Below are 19,815 nucleotides of genomic sequence, written 5' to 3'. Positions count from 1 at the left end.
AGAGGTATTGCTGGATCCTCCGGTAGTACTATGTCCAATTTTCTGAGGAACCGCCAGACTGATTTCCTATTTAGAGAGAGGTGAGAGTTGGTGTTTGGTCAGGAATCTGAGGGAAGGGGTCCTTTGAAGATCAAGGATACATGTGTTGTAGTTGTTGACTCAATGACTATTTTAATATTTTTGGTTATCCCACAATATTTTGGGGAAGGAGGATGATCCAGTGAGTGCCTGGGAGACTCTGACTGGCCCTTAGGAAGTTGCTAGTGGCAGTGTAGAGTTTGACCAAAGTCTTGCTGCATAGGAAGGCTGAGTCTCTTGTGGCTTTTCCTTGTTCCTATAGTGAAGGTTAAAGGAAAAGCCACGACTGTATTGGATCACAAGGAACCCAAATCTTCATGCTACCTCCATTCCTTCCTGACATCTTGCTATGTAGAATAACAAGTGAGGTGAAATCCAGAGGTCATCTTTCATATTTGCCAAAGCATGGGACCACTAACTGTGCTTAGACTCATACTCTATGAAAATCCTACCCTCCTATAATTTTAGTGTTGCTGGTCTTCACTTCACCAGGATATGTGGCCTCAAGACAGTCCTTTCATATCTAGTGCTTCAAGGTCAGCTTTCTGGATGAGGCTGCTTGTGTGTATGTGTGTGTGTGTGTGTGTCACATTTAGCATCAATTCCAAATATGATAGATCTGTACCCATCATTGCCTTTCTCTCTTAAACACTTCCGTAATCAGCCTCTTAGGTGATGCTCTGACAGATGCTCAGTAGCTTTCTGTATTTGGTGTTGTGACTGCTTGTGCTCACTGTTAGTTTGTCATAGTGTAATTCTTTCAGCCACACTTGTTTTCTTAGCAATATGTCAACAAGGTAAATATGAAACCTGGAACTATATACTATTTCAATCTGAAAATAATTAATCCTGATTATGGGCATTACCTGATTCTTGCCCACTACTTTATTTTCAGAAGTAGTTCTTTTGTTAGTAGGAAGCAAATGACAATATTATTTAGCAACTTAGAATCTTAAGTTCTCTAAACATCTACTTTTAAAAGGTGACACTAATAATATCTCACTAATCTCTATTTGTGTGTGTGTGTGTGTGTGTGTGTGTGAGAGAGAGAGAGAGAGAGAGAGAGAGAGAGAGAGTATATAAACTGACAGTCTCCTGTAGACTAAGCATTAAATAATAGAACTAAAGATGCTTGTAGATGGGGATGGATTAAACCAAGAACAGGAAATAAGCACAATTTCGGTAGGACAGGGTCAAGAAAATATGCTTTAGACATGTGTTCTTTATTTCTCAACATTTTGTTTACATTTGAGTTGCAATTTATGTGGTCAGTTTTCTACATGCCAGTCTCAAGGATACTTTGGAAGAAAGGATTAGACAAAAATACTTTCCTTCTGAGACTTACACCTTGTCAAAGGTGTCGTTAATGCATGTTTTCATCTGAAGCATCTAAACAGATTTTGTTGTTTGTTTGTTTGTTTTGTTTTGCATTTCTCTGTGTTCTGCTAAATACTTTGTTGTATTTCTTTTAGCCATCATTGGTTTGTGTTTGTGGTGATTTTGAATTAAGGAAATCATAGTGCTTCTGGGTAATTTGTATACATGCATAGTATTTGTAGTGATTGTAAACCTGAAGTTACCCATAGCTGCCCATTTGTAAATGTTTATCATCACCATCATCCTCATCATCCAAAACTGATCTACTTGCTCACAAAAAATTCTGGCTGTAGAGTGTCTAAAACTCCTATTTTAAGGGCTGAATGTTATCTTGAGAAGTGCCCTTTTCTGAGCCTTTCTATCATGCCCAACTTTAAAATTTTTCTTTTCTCTTATTCTTAGAAAATGAGCAGAGGATAAACATTGGTACCCTGCTGTTGGTGGTAGTAGAAATTTTCATTGCTATTGTTGTAGGTGGTAGTGTCAGTAGTAGTGGTGTGTGTGTGTGTGTGTGTTGTGTATACAGTGCTTAGAAAGCCCAGAGTCTTTTGGAGTGCCACTTCCCAAATGTTTGGATGCCTGGTTTGTGCCACTGTTTCAAGTGGTGGTGCACCCATTTTTGCTGTTTTTTAGAAATCATGTTCTTTTTAGGTTTATTGACACTCACATAGCTACGTGTAAGTTCTGTGGAAATGTGGAATATCAAAGGATCTTCCTGTAGGAAAGATGGAAAACATACAATTTATAGATGGTTAAACCAGGCAAAACTCTGGGCATAGGCATGGGCATGAAAAATATAAGTTCAGGGCTCTTACAGAATTCAAAGGAGTGAAATTAGAATTCTTTCTCCGCTTTGTTGTGAGACAGTTCAGATGCTACCCTTGCTTGCCCAGAGAGGACAGTCAATGAGCAAGCAAGAGAAAGAAGCTACACCTCTCAGCCATACTCGGCACTTTCCATCTGGAACCTCTACCAGACCTAGTTAATCATAGTCTGGGGCACCATGTTCCAGCCTCTTTTATGGGCACTTATAAAAAGAATTTCTCAACTACATGTGCCACCGAAGGCCTGAAGTCCAATGTGTAACAAAGCAAAGAGGAAAATTCCAGAGGGCCTTTCTTTCTTTTATGAATTTTACTCAGCAGCAAGCTAGTTTGGTCTTAATGTGAATGATGTAAAACCATTCTTTGTGACTCTCCAAAAATAAAAACAACTTTAATAGGACACGAATGGTGTTGGATGCGGACTATCCACTTTATAGGAGACATCATCTTACCCCCTAGGATACAAGAAAGCCTTGCCTAAAAATCCCCTAATATTTATTAGAAATCATTTTTCCACCACTGACACCTGTGATCTTTCTGTGGTGTTGATAGAGAATAGGAGCAAGTTGGTGCACTCACTCAGGTTTCCTGTGCCACCTCTGCAGCTACTGGGCTGAACTCCAGCTATACTTGTGATTATCTCCAGGGCTAGAGGCAACAAGAGAACATTTTGTTGGAAAGAGTGGCAGATTTTACTAAAATCCCAGTATGACTCACATTGCCACCATACAGAAGTAGCTACGATGATACAGTTATTTTGCATAACAGGTTTGACAAACGTTTTCACTATTAACATGCAACTAGGGAACATTTTTGCTGAACATGTCAGCATCTCTGTGATACACAGACATAATTTTTCATAGATCTAGTATTTTATTTTATTTAAGGACTTTGAAGACTAGGAATAAGATATATAAAATTGTCTGACCAAGAGACATTTAATAATTAATACAGAGTTCTTATATCTTTTTAAATGCCCATCATATTTAGTGATAGTGTAAAAAAGTACATCACTGCATGATAAAACAAAGACACCCAAATGTAAAAATATGAGGATAAATAAAAATCTGAAGACATTGAAGTATGTGCAGTTAATTGATGTTGGAGGAGAAGGATTTCCATTATAGAATATAGTTGAGGTAATTGCTACTTCTCACAAAATATTCTGGTTCCATAAGGATAGACACACTGAGGAGGTTACTGTCAGATAAAATACATTTCTCAAATGGAAGTCACATCCAGAGCTGTGGATCCTGTGGTGGGAGGTGTACTGAAGACTGTGTATGTCACACCTGAGTTCGCAGAAGGCAGATTCATATATCCCTTCATGGAAAATAGAGGGTTTATAATCATGATGTGACTCCACAAAGTTGTGGGGGCAGTGTAGATAGGACTCTCTGAATTATCATCATTTTTACTTGACTGGTATCACTCAGAATATTCTTTCAGTGAATATTGGTTTTGCAGGGCAGGTAAAAGTTTGGCATCTGGAGTATCTCTCCATATGATACAGCTCTATTGTCCTAAGGATGGACAGCTGCCCTTGAAACTTGTCAGTAAATATGGTATACTCACTAGATGGTAAGGAAGATCTCTCAAGGGACTTCCCTACACTAATATTTTAAGAAGCCCTTTGTGGTTTTTGTCTCTTTTCCAAGGCTGTTCTTGGATGATTTTAATCTGTATCAAAATTATTAGTTATGAGTAAACCACATGCAGCTTGAGTAGACGCTTCCTCAGTTGAACTCACTTTACTTGTTGTAGAGCACCATCCCAGAGATGATGCTGTGTGAGATCTGCTGCTCTGTCAATTCCATGCTTTTATGATTGCTCTGTCTACGTATTCTTCCCATGTTCTGAAGAAATGAACAGATGGAGATAAGGGAGTTATTTAAACAAGAATGATAATCAAGTCAGTGAAGAAGAAGAATATGTATAACATGATAGCAAAAGAACCATATCATAAATGTCAATTGCCTCTTATAATAGGATCTGATATTTAGTTGGAGGGGAGATTATTAGTTATCAGGGCTGAGGAAGATCTCTGGAGAGCAGGGATGGCTGGACACCTTGTGTTAGGATTGTTTTTTGTTGTTGTTTGGTTTTTTTTTTTTTTTTACTTTATGAGTGTTTGCCTGCATGTGTACATGGATGTGCACCATGTGTATGATTGCTACTCAGGAGGCCAGAGAGGGTGTCATATCCCTTGGAACTGATGTTATAGATGGCTTGGAGCTGCCATGTGGATGCTGGGAGTTGAACCTTGTTCTGTTCCTGGTTCGGGTGCTCTTAACTACTGAACTATCTCTCTAGGTCTTGAAGTCTTGTCTTATTATATAAGTTTTGTATTATTATAATAATACATATATGCATACGAAGTTCATCTAAATGAAAACCATCAAATATCAGGAGAGAGAGATTCTCAAATAAATATATCTTGCCAATAAAAGAAGCTTCCAGTAACAGGAATTTTAATTTATTGAAAATACATTGTTTTCGTATAATATGTTCTGATTATGGTTTCTTTTCCCCCAGCTTCTTCTAGTTTCTCCTCACTCTCTTCCCATTTGGCTCTATTTCTCTGTGGTCTCATAGTAGAAAACAAACTGGCAGCTAAGAAATAATAAAAGATAGAACGAAACCAACAAGTTGAAATGGGACAAAGCAAATGAACAGAAGATTAAATGTCAAAGAAAAAGTATGAGAAGCATATATAGACACAAAGACACACATATACACATGGGAATCCTAGAAAAACTCGCAATCAAAATCCATACTGCATACACAAAGGAAGAAGGTTGGGGGATGGACCATTAGGATCAAATATGGAAGCAGAGGTTAGAAGGGGTGAGGGATAGAATATGTGGAGGGACAGATAAATGACCATTTGAGGGGTCATATGGAAACCTAGTAGAAACCTCTTCAAATAATACATATATGCATACAAAGTTCATCTAAATGAAAACCATCAAATATCAAGAGAGAGAGATTCTCAAATAGATATATCTTGCCAACAAATGAAGCTTCCAGTAACAGGAATGACATCCATATCACTGAACTGTGGCCAGAAAACCCCCACAGGAACCCTCAAATAACTCAAGTTACTGCCAACTAGTTGCTCTCCACAAACTGATGACAAGGTCCTGTCACTGACATCTACACAACTCAATGAAAAGGAAGGATTCACACTGGTAGCTAGTGAGAGCCTTCAGTAGGGACTGACTAGTGCTCATAGTACTGGAAGGTACTCTGCTACCAAAGAAGAAATGTAAACATTAACACAGTTACAAACCCTTCTATGTACCATACCTGCTAGACATGCTGGTGTAATAGTGGCACAATGCTGTGAGAGTAACCAACCATGATCTTAGCAGATATAAGGTCTACTCCATGAGATGAAACCCATCTGCACCACTGCCTGGGTGACCAAAAACCTGAGACTTGATAGGCCCAGTACCTAAGGGGAAACCAAATACTTCAGTTTTGCTAAAAGAAAGTAGCCATTAAATGTCTCCTAAGAACATTGTGATATACTCACAGCCCAGTACCATGAACACTAGTCACTAGGGGTGAAGACATTGGATAGTAACCAGTTTAACTTCTCTGCATTCATTGAGTTGTCTTCAGTGATATGACTTTGCTGTCAGTGAGTGGAAAACAACCAGAAACCAGAGCAATATGGTGAGAAGCTGTCTCAGTTCTCCTGAAGCAGATGAGAACAGATGCAGAGACCACAGCCAATGAGCAGAGCGTAAGAGACCTTTGAACACTCCATTCTTAATTGGCATGTCTCTGTCAAATCCCTCCCATCAGTTCTGAGAGAACTGTGGTAGAGGTGGTAGAAAGATCGTAAGAGACATAAGGGGAGGGGGGACACCAAGGAAACAAGGTCCCCTAAACACAGCAAGATGGCGTGTATGCATGAAGTCACAGAACAGGGCCTGCACAGGTGTGCACCAGATAGGGTTCTGGAGCTGAGAAGAGAAGTGAACACCACCCTCCATCCTTAACCCAGAGGGTAGCTCCAGCTGACAATTGCAAAGGAAAAACTAGTTTTCTCCAACGGCGTCTCACTTGGTATTCAAACTACTCTTATTTAGTGTAGGCCTTATGCCCAGCAGTAGATAGATATCCAACACAAAATGAACTCAACATCATCTTTGAAGATTCTCTTGTTTCATAATGCTGTGTCAGGGCATTTTTTTAAAAATATGGACATGGTAGAATCTCCGTGTGAGAAAGCCAAACCCTGCAGTTAATGGCAGACACTTTAAGTTGCTGCCTGGGAAGGGTGTCTGTGGCAAAGAGAACTTTGGACTTTGTCTTGTATGGTGGGGAAAGGCCAGGAGACATTTGAAAATGCAGGCATGTTTGTAGATAGCCAACTATAAATCTAAGTGTCTGAATGTTGCCTTAGGAAGGTGTCAGTTGGTGAGAGGATAAACTGTCCATTCTGGACTTGGGGCCCAGCATTAAGAAGAGGCTGGTTTTAATGGTAGAATTACCAGCAAATACTTAGGAGTCCTGATGTTTATGCATTTTTCTGTTTGCTTGCTTTTCTAATGAGAGTAGGATTTTGTCTTGGCTTCCAGTCTGCTGTGACCCCTCTGTCTCTGTTTGCCAACTTACTAAGCCAGGCCATTCCCTGGTTAGTATTTGTGAAACATTTCCTCCTCGGCTTTTTCCTTTTTCTTTTTCAATCTAGGCATATTTTGCTTTTACCCCAAGTGAACTATATCTGTTTTTTACTCTTTTCATGTGCTGTTTACTCAGATCCTTGAATGGATTATTCTCTATTTTCTTTTTACTCTGTCATATTATCACCCTAATACATTTTCCTTTCTAGTATATTTTCTTTAAAGCACATAAATATTATTCAAGTCAAGGATGAAAATGTTCTCACAAGGCCCAATTTCATCTGTATAATCTAAAATGATCTTATCTGACATGTTAGTGCCTGGCTCATAGGTTTTAAGGAATTCTGAGTAAAGTACTGGGTTCAGGAGAAAGGCATGTAGTAGCTAACTTGCTACCTTTGTGACATGGGGCAGGAGGAAATGTGTAGCTTACTTGTATTTCAGTTCCTCTTCCTGTAACAACCCCGTCTGCTCAGGGCTCTTCAGCTGTCATCCTCTGATCTTCCAGCACACACTTGACCATCTTTGATAACTCATGACCTTGCTTCAATTCTACGCCTTCAGTAACGGCAGACGTAATGAGTATCTTGAAAAGCATAGTACAGGAAATGAATAGCGTTTTACATTTGATCAAATAACATCAAGTTTCTTAATTTTCTAACATGTGTAGAATGAACATGTCACAGCATGGAAGCAGGTTATGTTTTTTGTCACATGTTATTTGCCAATACTACCTCCTATGACCTAGTCTACCCATGGTACTCACAGTTTTGCTTTCCGCCTATCTCACAGCTTCATGTGATACGTACTAGCTCCTTTCTGAACTCTAGTCTCTCAGTTCAATCATTGGTAGGCATCTTTCCCTAGATGTGCTGCCAGTGTACCCAGTTTACCATAGCTGATATCTAATGTCCAGCTCCTTTCCCCTGACTTGGGCATCCTTTTTACAAGCTTCCCAGGATTGCAATGCTCTGAGCCCTTAATACAGTCCTTATACACAGACAGACCAGGACTTAAATCTTTGGTCAACACTAAAAGCAAGCAAAATTGAAAAGCATCTTTAGTGTCACTATCTATATAATGGGGATAATTACATGTGCCTGTGACATAAGATTGTCATAAGGAATACATAATACCATTCTTTTCATGTTTTGTATGCAGTAAAGGCTAAAATGCATGTTTTTTATTTGTTATGATGCCAGAAATCACATTCAGGATCTTCTGTGTGCTTGGATAGCACTTTACCACACAGATACATTACAGTTCCCAGACCTCTGTCCTCTATCCTTTAACAGACTACCTACCTATCCAGTCTTCATTCTCAATTGGTCACTCATTTTTTCTTTCTATTATTTGTTCTTGAAGTCTTTTTATATCATTATATTTCCATGCCATCTAACTGATACGTCAGTGTGTTCAAAGCTGATTTGATTTCACTTCACTGTAGGGATGGGTGGTGAAAGAGACACTAAGTTTCAACATTAGTGGAGGCAGTCAGTGAACATCCTTATTAGGGCACAGTACTGAGCAAGCCTTACCTCTATTAGCCTGATCACATTACCTTTAGAAATGAACACAGAAGTCATACATATATACTGATTCATTTATCAACTGTGCCTACTAGGGATGGCAGTTGCAAGATGAATAGTAGAGGCTAGTTTGCTAAGACTACACAGCCGAGTGCAGAACTGCAGTTGTGAAAGGCCTGTGTTAGCAAAAATGAACAGAGCTGAGAGGGAAGATAGTATGAAAAATGAGACATGTGTATAGCTTAGCAGACATACATGGGGATAACTTGTCTAAACCAATGCATGTTGCAGAGAGCAAAAGGCCAATGGTCTCATTGAAAGGAGTAGAGAAGGAAGGACGGGGGAGAGGACAGAGTCAAATCACCAGCAAGAGTTGGTTATCAAATTGGGTCTCACAGTTAGAATATTGCTTGAAAAATGTGAAGTTGGCTAGACAACGATCACATGGAAGATTAAGTATCTGCCACTAATGTATGACACATTGATGAGCTCAAGACTACGTATATAGGACATCCACTAAGCAAGACGTTAAACCCTGGGTGTGATATATATGTAATATAACTTACAAGCACTACCCTGAATGCAATGTAAAGTTAGAAATAAAGTTAGAAATGTGGGTACAGTTGATTACTGGTTCTGTAAGTATGTTATCACTTCTGTGCCTACAGCCAATGGTACATCAGCTCTGGGGAGTCAATCTTCCAGTCCATTATACTTTAGTGATTAAACTTTGAAGACAGGCAAGAATGTCTAGAGACCTGCATTCAGGGCTGTTCAAATTAGGCTCTCTGCAGTTTGCCATGCTTTATGGGATTCTTCCCCAGGCTTTGGGGAAGGCCAAGCAGTCAGGGCTCTGGTATTTCATCCTTTCCTTTTCCTCCATCACACTCTGGAGATTCTAAATACATGGGTTTTGTTTCGGAGGAAAAGCAGAGGACAAAGAGCTTGGCTTCCTAGCAAAGCTTTCAGATGTGTTAAATGTGTTCCTTCCATTATAAAACTAAGGTGCCCAGAGGCTGGGTGCATTATTAATGCTTCAAGACAAAGGCTGAGTTTTGCTTCGACACCAATCCTAGCATTCTTTAGACTATATAGTCCCCTATCATTCAGTGTACACTAATCTCTGGGACATACTTAGGCAACTCACATTTTTTATTTTATATATTCCTTCTATAGAAATAAGCATTTAATGGAAGAACAACATAGTCTGGCCTGACTACCCAGTTCTCTCAAAGTCTAGGCTACTGACCAAGAAGTGAACCTGGAGGGATCTATGGTTCCAGAGATATATGTAGCAGAGGATGGCCTTTCCTGACAGCAACAGGAGGGGTGGCTCTTGGTCCTGGGGAGGTTTAATGCCCCAGGGTATGGGGATGCTAGAATGATGGGATAGGAGAGTGTGGGTGGGTGGGTGAGCATGCTCATACAGGCAAAGGGGAAGGGGAGGGCAGATGTGAATGGGGTGCTGGTGGAGGGATATCATGGGATGGGGGTTTGGTTGAGGGGCTAACCGGGAAGTAGCATATCATTTGAGATGTAAACGAATGGAATGATTAATAATAATAATAAAAAAAGAAAAAAGCCTTTAACTCTTAGAGTGCTTCATCTCAGAGTAGTGGTGTGCAGCTTAGCCTGGACTATGTTCCTATTTGTGGTAGACTTTGCAAGATTATAAAGTGAACAAATAATTTAAAAAAAACATTTCTTATATTTACAGTCTTTTATTGGACTATGCCAATTTTATAGCTAAACCACATTGTGATGGTTAGTGGTGTTACAGTCCCTAGAATAACCTGGCAGGCCGGCCTCTAGAAGTAAATGTTGGGAAGTATATGTCTGTGTGGAGGTGGAAAGACCCACTCCCTGTGGGTGGTGCTGTTCCCTGTCATGATTCTAAAGTGTAAAAGTGGAGAGAGCCAAGTAGGATCATGTATCCATTCTTCTTTGCCTCCTGCTTCCTGCTGATGCATGTGATGTGATGCACTGTTTTAAGCTCCTGACATTTTGAACGATATCCTGGAACTGTGACAACAATAAACTGCTTCTTCCTTGACTTTTTTTTTTTTGTCATCATGTATTATTGCAGCACCAAGAAAAGAGATTAAGACAATTGTAGACAACACAACAGCACACAGTAGGCCTCACATGAAGCTTGGTGTCATTTTGCACTGCCTTTGAAAGTATTCTTTTTAATGTTTTTCTGGCCTTCTTCCCAAGAGACATTTCTCACAGGTCTTAATGTCTTTTCTGTTCAGTGTTGGTACACTCTTACTTTAGTTATTAAATATCTAGATCATGATAGTAACTAAAAGTAGAAATGTGAATTGGTAATGTATATCGTTATCACTGAGGACTTAGGAAATTGACAACAGACTGGTTGGTCTGAAGGGTCTATTTTCCCAAATACCAAGTACTTATATATCATTCTCGAATGTCTGATGCAATGACATGGTAAAAGCAATTTAATACTAACTTAGGTAAGATGTATCTCATAAAGGCTCCCATCCCCCTCCCTTCTCTTCTTTTCATCTCACGTCAAACCCTATAGAAGGAAGCTGCATGCATCTGTCTTGCATCTATACATGGATTTTACATGTTGAGAGAGGTATTGCTATCTTGAGTAATTTAACGTAATTTCTATCTCAAATGTCAAGTGTCTGCTGCATTTCAGCACTTCCTCCATTTGGTATAATTGTCAACTCCATGTGCACAGATTGACTTAATACAGTCATCAAATGTGCTTTGAATTAAGAGCTATTTGGCCAGCTTCTGTAGCACCGTTTGAAGCGGTGTGTTCTGTGTTGCCATTTTGCCTCTACTTTTATCAGAAACATAAGAGCTGTATATTCCACAAACCGCTACTCGGAGTCTTTCCACCAGGTGGATGACATGTGCACGTGTCTAGCTCAAACATTTGCACAATGGTAGTAACCTAATTTGGACCGTTCCTTTCATAATCACTGACATTTATTAAGGATTTGCTTAAAAGAGTTCAAACAAGGACAGTGACCTCCCAAGCACTGGCATTTCAAAAAGGTTTATTTTTCATCACACACTGCTCAAGTGGGTATCATCTTAAGCAGCTTCATTGTTTACTAGCAAACAGCTCCATGGTCAGAATAATGCAATAAATCCATGCAGTGGATTTGAAAATTTGAAATGTATCATAATTTGTTAACCTTTCACATTTGCACACACATGAGCGTGTGAGAGAGTCTTAATGGCCTGGGCATTACTTGGAGGGAAGTGTTTGGTGTTGTGCTCTGCGTTTTGGTTGACAGTAGTCACACCATTTTCAGCATCTCTCCCCTTTTGTTTATTCTCTTGTGTCTTAAACAGCCTGCTGAAATCTCATCAGCTAACTGGAATTGAATTTTGATGCATGCCAAGTTGCTTTGATGGAATCTAGTGTAATTATCTTAAACTCAATTTTATTCAGCTTCAGTGCTGGCATTTTCCATATTCAGGAAATTAGTGCATTTGTCCGCTACTGGAGATAGAAGTCCAGACAGAAAAAAAGGTTACTAAAATAAAAAAGCCACACTTTTAGTTCATTTTATACTTTTGTTTCAGAAATAGCTTGTATATGCATTCAAACTTTTAAAAGATGTTTAGCATCTGTTCCTTCTAACAATAACAAAATCAAAACAAATTATTCGTCCCAAACACCTCTCTCCAGAAAAAGGAAACTGCATAGTTTTTTTGTTTGTTTGTTTTGTTTTGACCAAAACCTAACTTTGGAGTCCATTTTTCTTTTCTTTTCTTTTTTCTTTTTTTCTTTTTTATCCTAAGAGGGATACAAATATTATTATTTTAAATAAGGCAATTTTATATAACACTATAATAAAATAAGTTTCAAAAAAATCTATGTGTTGGTTCAGAAAGCCATATTACCAAGAGTCAAAACATCTTAAAAGTCTATCTTTATTTTTGATACTTACACTGTAAGGAAATTAAATTAATTGGAACTTGTGTGCCAGCAAGATCGTTATCTCTGAGATCACTACAATGTTATGATGAAAGAACTCTGGGTGTTAGAATATAGCACTGCAAATAGTGTTTTCAAAATGTTCACACAGTATGAAAAAAAGACATTGACCTGTTCAGCTGGCCAGTTTCTACTATCCCCAAGGTTCCTAAATCTAATTTGAACTGAAAGAGTTTTAGCTTGCAGTTGGAATCTGGAAGTAGAAGAGATTATAGGTTTGGAAGAACAGCTCAGCCAACTTTGGGGGTCTTAAGAAGACCACGCTCTTCTCTAGACACATGGAGATTAGATTAAGGCTTTCTTTTTTAATTTATTCCATGAAGTTTTTACAGAATATGACATCCTCCTCCAACAACCTGGGGGATAACATCCCCTTGCAGGTGATGGCAGTTTAATGAGAGGCAGATAATTGTAGTCAGTTCATTGAAGACAGTTCTATAGCCCTGGGAGAAAGTGATATATGTTGTCTTTTGTCAAAACCATGTGCCTCTCTACAACCTTGCTCAATCACCCTCCTCTTTTCAGGCATTTCTTTGATAGGTTTCTCAGTATCTCTAGTGTGATTTATTAATAATTATTAATAATTTGCTAGTTTATCTGCAATGTTTATAGATTGTTCAGCCTAGTATTACTTCAAAATTACACTATTAGTGAGTTCTGCTAACCATCAAACTCAGCAGATTTCTATGTGAACAGAAAGGGTCTGAGGAAAAAATGCTGACTTTCTATTGATTCTAATTACGATATGAGTAATGCTGATAGCCAAGAAAATGGATATTCAACAGAGAGATGAGACTCTTAATTTCCCATTTCCCACACTTTGTAGTGGATTTTATTTGTGATTAATGGATTATCTGTTGACAGCTCTTAAAGTAAAGTCAATATAGGAAGCTTCCCAGTTCACAAAATTGATAAAGGATCTACAGTGATTATATAAGGTATGCTGCATGTAAACTGTCTTCATAGAATTAATTTCAGAGTCTACTTATTAAAGTCTTGACACATGTTTATAAGAGAATTGTCCGTGTAATCATAACCTGGAATAAGATTCAAAAGATACTGTTGAGATTCATATGTAGCTAACTTTTCTCAAGTAGATTTTGAGTGAGTCTGACTATTAGATGAAGAGAAAAACTATGACCTCTAATTTTGGACTTTAAAATATCATATTCTATGAAATTATAAAATGAAGGGAAATTTGACATTTTTTTTTAAAGCAAGAAGATCATAGAGTGACAGCTAGCATCTTGATGCTGAGCCTTGAGTTTGGATTCTGACTGTAGTCTATATCAGATTCTCAAATGAATTTCAAATTGTTAGCCTAGAATCTGGAAATAATTGCTGTGGCTTTGGTATAAGTGTCTCTTGATTCACAGCCTAGAAAGAAATAAGTAAAGTATGTACTTTTTCTAGTAAGATACTTGATTTTTCCCTAATAAGCATTGTACAAACCACAAGCTTTGCTGATAAGATGATTTGAGATTTGAAAAGCAACCAAAGCTGCTATGTGGAATGGAAGCAAGAACCAAACACCAATGGCAGGGGTCACAGACATCTTAGAAAACAACTGACACCGATGGCTTCTGGTATCTATAAAAGAGATCTATTAACCATTTCTAAATGTTATTAGGAGAGATCAAGCTTATATCCATGGCTAGAGCAGGCCAGTGGATTTGATTTTGCCATATTCATCACTTTACCAAATGTTGCAGCTAGCTTTTTGTGAAAAGTGAGTGTGCTCTCAGAATCATGGGAAGGGTGCTTCCAATTTCCTAGATTTCTTTGACCTCTGAATGTGTATGGCCTCTCACTCTCAGCTTCAGAAAGAAGCTGATTATAGTGGATAACTAAGTAGCCTTGGGCCAAGGAGCCATGAGCAAAGCATCCTGGGAGCTCTACATTTCCTGAAAGAAATAAACCATCTGACCTTTTAAATTAGAAAACTGCTCCTATCCACACCTCTGTGCCATCTCTCAGGACTCTGAAAGTGGATTTGAAAGTAGCTTTACTACTATTTTTTTTTTGTTTTTAAAATATGCAATAAAAGTGTAGAACCATATTGAAGGGAGGGATAAAAGGTAAAGAGTCACGTCTAAAGGGACTGAGAACCAGGATTAGGACTTTGTAGAAATAATTTGCATTTCTGGCTAGTGTCTTTTATAAAATACACATACTTAACTTGGTTCAAGTTAAAAAGCTGAGTAGTTTGCATTTCAAGTTCCTTCTAGGCAAAACTTTATCTTTTGTGTGCTAAGGAGCTATGATTACCTATGAAAACTAGCTTTCAGTACCAGAAGAGACTGAGCAATGTGAGAAGCACATTGTTGATCGAAACAAAGTTCCTTTGTTGGTTTAGTGGCAAAAGGCACACTTCTCTTTAAATTGTTGGTATGTAAGATTGAAGATAGTGTAGCACTAGCACAGCCAGAAGGATCTAAGGTTGGCCAGTCCTGTACTGTTCAAGAAGACAGGTTGTTTTGTGTTGACTGATAGGACCTGAGTTGAGATCTGCATTATCTGTGACATCCTTAAATAGGTATAGATAAGATGATATTAAAGAATTACAAAGTTTACTTAAAATAGGCATTTTGATTTAAATAACCCTCTAAATATTAAAGATTTATTATAGCAGCAGCACATGCTGCACTGTGATTGATTCTAGAAATTGATTTTTTTTAAATGAGAATAGAATATGGAACATACATTTTCAGATAATTTCTAGTACTGTTTGCCTTGTACTCTTGGACAGATTGACAGGATGCTTTGTGAGGGTCAACAATGTAGAAAAGACCCAATTTGGTCACAGTTTTAAATGTCACCTCTCTCAACAATATAGCCTATTTTCTTTTGGATGCTCTACTGTTTGTGTGACTAAACTGCAGGACCAAGAGTCCAAAGCACGAGAGGTGTTATTACTGCTAGTGCAAATGATATCCTGTGTCAAACAGCAACCTCTCCCATCCCTGTGGCCTTTTGTTTAGTAACCTTTCCATCCTTCTCATCCCTCTTCTCTCTGCTAAACAGTGTGTGATGGATCATACCACCAAGGCCGTCAAATACACTCAGTTTGGGAAGCAAACACTTCATGGTTATTTAAAACTGTGGAGTATTCACACAGGGAATGCAGGGGTGGTTTCAAGTTTCTGAAACATTCTGCAGAAAATGAAGTGATAACAGTTCCTGCCAGTGGCCATGTGACTCAGTCACTGGAAGGAAAGAATGCTTGCTTAGGGCTTGACCTGAGTTAATCACAAGCAAGAATTATTACCCTTGTTGTTGTTGTTCACAAAGATGTTTTCTTTCTCCACAATTTCTTTCTTCTCTCTTCTATGACTTTTTGATATCCGACCCTGTTCTTGGAGAAGTTTTCAGAATGTCTTTTCTGCTGACTTAAGGCTTTATTTGAGCTGTTGACATTCATTAGAAACACAGTAACACAGTAGAAAGGTCTTGGTTCTGCAGCTGCTTTCTGCCATAGGCTGTACTGTGGTTGTGCCACCATGTTGGTCTCTGTAGTCTCAGAAGTCTAGAAGATTTCCGTTCTTTTTTTCTTTCTTTTTCCCATAATCTCATCTTTTTTTTTATTGGATATTTTATTTATTTACATTTCAAATGTTATCCCCTTTCCTGGTTTCCCCTCTGGAATCCCCCTATCCCATGCCCTTTCCCTCTGCTTCTATGAGGGTGCCCCCCCTCGCATACACACTCCCTCCTCCGCACCCTGACATTCCCCTACACTGGGGCATCAAGCCATCATAGGACCAAGGGGGCCACTTCTCCTATTGATGCCAAGCAAGGCCATCTTCTCCTACATATACAGCTGGAGCCATGGGTACATCCATGTGTACTTCTTGGTTGGTGGTTTAGATCTTGGGAGCTCTGGGGTGTCTGGTTGGTTGATATTGTTGTTCTTCCTTTGGGGTGGCAAACCCCATCAGCTCCTTCAGTCCTTTCTCTAACTCCTCCATTGGGGACCCACTGCTCAGTCCAATGGTTGGCTGCAAGTATCCATCTCTGTATTTGTCAGGCTTTGGCAAAGCCTCTCAGGAAACAGCTATATCAGGCTTCTGTCAGCAAGCACTTCTTGGCATCCACAATAGTGTCTGGATTTGGTGTCTGTTTATGGGATGGATCCCCAGGTGGAGCAGTCTCTGGATGGCCTTTCCTTCAGTCTCTGTTCCACACTTTGTCTCCATCTTTTCTCCCCTGAGTATTTTGTTCTCCCTTCGAAGAAGGACTGAAGATTCCACACTTTGGTCTTCCTTCTTCTTGAGCTTCTTGTGGTCTGTGAATTGTATCTAAGGTATTTCAAGCCTTTGGACTAATACCCTCTTTTCAGTGAGTGAATACCATGTTTGATCTTTTGAGACTGGGTTAACTCACTCAGGATGATATTTTCTAGTTCTGTCCATTTGCCTAAGAATTTCATGAAGTCATTGTTTTTAATAGCTGAGTATTAATCCATTGTGTAAATGTACCTCATTTTCTGTATCCATTTCTCTGTTGAAGGACATTTGGGTTCTTTCCAGCTTCTGGCTATTATCAATAAGGCTGCTATGAACATAGTGGAACATGTGTCCTTGATATATATTGGAGCATCTTTGGGGAATGTGCCCAAGAGTGCTATAGTTGGGTCCTCAGGTTTTTCTGAGGACCCTCCAGACTGATTTCCAGAGTGTGTGTAGGAGCTTGCAATTTCACCAACAATGGGGGTGTGTTTCTCCACATCCTTGCCAGCATCTTCTGTCATCTTCTGAGTTTTTGATCTTAGCCATTCTGACTGGTGTGAGGTGGAATCTCAGTGTTGTTTTGATTTGCATTTCCCTGATGACTAAGGATGTTGAACATATCTTTAGGTGCTTCTCAGCCATTTGGTATTCCTCAGTTGAGAATTCTTTGTTTAGCTCTGTACCTCATTTTTATAGGGTTATTTCATTCTCCAGAGTCTAATTTCTTGAGTTCTTTGTATATATTGGATATTAGCCCTCTATCAGATGTATCAGTAAAGGTCTTTTCCCAATCAGCAGGTTGCTGTTTTGTCACATTGACAGTGTTCTTTGCCTTACACAGAAGTTTTCCATTTCAATTCCAGGATATTCTGCCTCAGTTGCTCCATACTCTTGCCTCCTTCAGCATGCAGAGTAAATTTAACCTCAACATTTGCTAACATGAGCTTTTGTTGTGTTTAAATTCCTTCTTCTCTTGGCTGGCCAGCTCTTTATTTTATTTTGGTCCCTGGGCAAATCTGTCACCTGTCTCCTTGGAAGCTATATGCTTGAGGGTGATGATGGGAAAGGCTTGCTTTGACTGAACCTGTGTTTTGTGTTTAGCTTCCAGATGCTCTCCACATTCCAATAGCCACCTTAGGTGAACCACACAATTTTTAATCCAGTTGATTGAAGGTCTGGCAAAGTATCGTCTGTTTAGTGTATTTATTTATTTTCACTAAGTGGGTGGGATATCATAGCTTTAATAAATGACCTTTTGTGCTGATAATGTTGTGGGCTGAGAAAGTGTATATTTTGAAAAGAAAACCTTTTATTTCAATATGCTCAGCAATTTTTCAGGAATCATAAATGAGAAGTTTAAGGTAATGCATTTCATGATGGTTGTCTGAAGCATTGGTCTAGGAAAACTGTAGGTAGTAAGAACATTTATGGACAGAAATTAATTCTTCTCTATATTTTAATGCAGATAAGTTATGAAGACTTTAAGTCAAATTAATGTATTTGAATGTATAAAAATATAGGAAATCATAAATTTGGCAATTACTTTAACATTTTTGGATGACTTTTAAAAATTTTGTTTTTATTAGTATTCATTAAGTATATATCATAGTAGGTTTCATTGTGCTACCTCATGTAATATATATAATACTCTTTGATCATTTACTTTTGTTTAAATCCTTGAAATAGGCTTTTAATATCACAAATTTATCATAATTTCAAAAACTTTATTTTTATGAATTTCATGGTTAAATTCATATATGTTTACTGTATAATTTCCTCTATGTCCAGCACTTTCTATATCCCTAATCTCTCCTAATATTATGATCTTCTTATCTTTATTTTTGTTACATACACACACACACACACACACACACACACACACACACACACACACATACACACAGAGTAGCTGTTAATTTGGTGAGATTCTATTATTTAACCTATTTCAACTTAAAATGAAAATCTGAGGACAATAAGATATTGATTAATTAAGCACTACTATTTTTCAATTTCATTTAAAGAGTGCTTTTAATATGAACTAACCAGTACCCCGGAGCTCTTGTCTCTAGCTGCATATGTATCAAAAGATGGCCTAGTCCGCCATCACTGCAAAGAGAGGCCCATTGGACTTGCAAACTTTATATGCCCCAGTACAGGGGAACCCCAGGGCCAAAAAGGGGGAGTGGGTGGGTAGGGGATGGGGGGGTGGGTATGGGGGACTTTTGCGATAGCATTGAAAATGTAAACGAGGAAAATACCTAATAAAAAAATAAATTAAAAAAAAAGAAAACAACAACAAAAAAAAGAGTGCTTTTATATGCAAGGTCGGAATTTTTAACAGATAAAAATATCTTTACATAGTCCATTCATATTTCTTCTTTATGCATTATACATGAGTAAAATGTATGTTGTCTTGACTGGTCTGCTGAAAATTCTGAGGGCAGAAATTTCCTTGTAACCTGGATCAGATTTGTTCAATTGAGCACCTAGTTAGTACAAAAGTCTAGTTAGCCTAGACTTTTCAGGCTGAAAGTCATTTTAGCAGGGCCAAAAATGTAGAACTATACTCAGGGGTATTTGGTTATTTCTCATAAGAATAAAGTTCCTTGATTAGGTTTGTGTGATTTTATTGAGCATTTTTGCATCGATATTCATAAGGGAAATTGGTCTGAAGTTCTCTTCCTTGATAATATAACATCTCCTGCCAGTGCATACCCTACACCACTTCTCTGGGCTTCTCTGATGGCTCACTGCATTTGGTACCCATATTTCTTCTCTTAAATAACAGGAGGCAGAAGAACAAGTGGCGAAAGGGAGTGCATTCTAATGTGGTTTCCTTAGAGCTAGTGCTTGTTAATTCTTGCTCTAGACACATTGCTGGTAAGTCTGCTTTTCTGTGAAGTGGAAGCAAATGATGGAGTCTGTCTGATGGTCTTGGAGGCTCAATGAGAATGCAGGGTATGCACATTCACAGGGCTAAGTATATACGGCTACTTAGATGCATGTGCTTACAGCAGCTCCCTTCAGCTGTGGGCTACTCACAGAGACACCAGGAATTTTAGAAAGCTGTAGTGTTGTCCTGATTTCAAGATCACCTGCTAGCCAGGCAAACCTCAGTGTTGCATTCCTTGAAGGGTACTGATTTGGCATTCA

General features: G+C 38.6%; 1 protein-coding gene across 5 annotated transcripts in view; it reads left to right on the top strand.

Annotated features, from left to right (window-relative positions):
• Rspo2 (R-spondin 2) overlaps positions 1-19,815 on the top strand; it is a 146,266-nt gene that overhangs the window by 97,190 nt on the left and 29,261 nt on the right. The window lies entirely within an intron of this gene.

Source organism: Mus caroli, chromosome 15, assembly GCF_900094665.2.
Source record: "Mus caroli chromosome 15, CAROLI_EIJ_v1.1, whole genome shotgun sequence".
Lineage (NCBI taxonomy): Eukaryota > Metazoa > Chordata > Mammalia > Rodentia > Muridae > Mus > Mus caroli.
Note: the sequence above shows the minus strand (reverse complement) of the source record. Positions and strands in the feature narration are given on the sequence as shown.